Source organism: Halichoerus grypus, chromosome 2 (assembly GCF_964656455.1).
Source record: "Halichoerus grypus chromosome 2, mHalGry1.hap1.1, whole genome shotgun sequence".
Lineage (NCBI taxonomy): Eukaryota > Metazoa > Chordata > Mammalia > Carnivora > Phocidae > Halichoerus > Halichoerus grypus.
This window is the reverse complement of record NC_135713.1, coordinates 112477472-112479023: the sequence shown is the minus strand read 5'-3', so window position 1 is coordinate 112479023 and position 1552 is coordinate 112477472. Positions and strand designations below refer to the sequence as shown.

Sequence of the window (1552 nt, the reverse complement as noted above, 5' to 3'; positions counted from 1 at the left end):
AAAGATAGTGTAGGGATTATGTCTAATTGAGAGGGACCACTGAGGTATTTTCTAATCTTACAAGTCATTATTTCTATAATAAACTTCAAAATTCATGGCAGAAGTGACCCTTCAGCAGGCTCTCTTTTCCTGTTATTGTGCTGCGAGTCTCCACGAGCAGCCAAGTCTCCCGAGCCACCCTGGACGAGGAGGTGCGGGAGGTCCTGCCCGGCGGCCAGTGCAAGTGCAGGTAGGTTTTGGAGATGGTGGAGCTGCAGGTCACCTCAAACTATGAGCCTCAGAAGGACAAATCCTTCTCAGGCACAGTCAGACTTAAGTCCACTTCCCACCCCAAGTTCCCCATATGTTTTTGGGGGGACCAGCAGGACTGTGATGAGGCCAAGACTGTGGATATTCCCCATGTGGACACTGAGGCACTGAAGAAACTCAACAAGAATAAAAAGTTAGTCAAGAAGCTGGCCAAGAAGTATGATGCCTTTTTGGCATCAGAATTTCTGATCAAGCAGATCCCACAAATCCTGGGCCCAGGCCTCCATAAGGCTGGCAAGTTCCCTTCCTTGCTGACCCACAATGAGAACATGGTGGCCAAAGTGGATGAAGTGAAGTCCACCATCAAATTCCAGATGAAGAAGGTGCTATGTCTGGCAGTGGCCGTTGGCCACATGCAGATGACAGGTGATGAGCTTGTGTACAACATCCACTTAGCTGTCAGTTTCCTGGCGTCATTGCTCAAGAAGAATTGGCAGAACGTCTAGGCTTTATACATCAAGAGCACCATGGGCAAGCCCCAGCACCTGTACTAGGGCACGGCTTAATAAACCCTAGTGTTACCATTAGAAAAAAAAAAAAAAGAGGTGATCCTTCAGCTGGCTTTGTGCATTAGACAGTACACTTTTGATTACAAGTTGTAGAATAAAAACTGGCTTAAGAAAAACGTTCATTATAAGGATTAGGAGGTACCTCAAGAAATCCACAAGCAGGAGTAAGAGAGCTGAAACTGGAGTCTGAAATACCATGTTTTCTCTCTCCATCCTGAATTTATGCTCCTACCCACAGATTATACTTTCTTCTCCATATCTCTGCAGAGCAGCTTTCTCTCTGTTCCTTTGTCCACTTGGTAGGCAGTAGATATCCATTTGATTGTTTCTGAAATGACATGTCTCTGATGAGACAGATCTTGACAAAGAAAAAGATCTTACTTTTGGTTTCAATTCCTAACTTTTTTGGTGATGCATTTTTTATCACTTGATTTTATTTTATTTCATCATGATAAGTACACTCTTTTATCCCTATCCCCTATTTCCTGCATTCCCCCACCCATCTCCCCTCTGGTTACCATCAGTTTGTTCTCTATAGTTAAGAGTCTGTTTCTTGGTTTGCCTCTCTCTCTTTTTCCTTTATTCTCTTGTTTTGTTTCTTAAATTCTGCATATGAGTGAAATCATATGGTATTTGTCTTTCCCTGACTGACTTATTTCGCTTAGCATAATACTCTCAAGCTCTATCCATGTCGCTGCAAATGGCAAGAATTCATTCTTTTTTACAGCTGAATA

General features: G+C 43.1%; 1 pseudogene; it reads left to right on the top strand.

The window, feature by feature from the left end:
- The first annotated feature begins 242 nt into the window (after positions 1 to 242).
- LOC118518751 (large ribosomal subunit protein uL1 pseudogene) lies at positions 243 to 800 on the top strand (annotated as a pseudogene).
- Positions 801 to 1552: the final 752 nt, after the last annotated feature.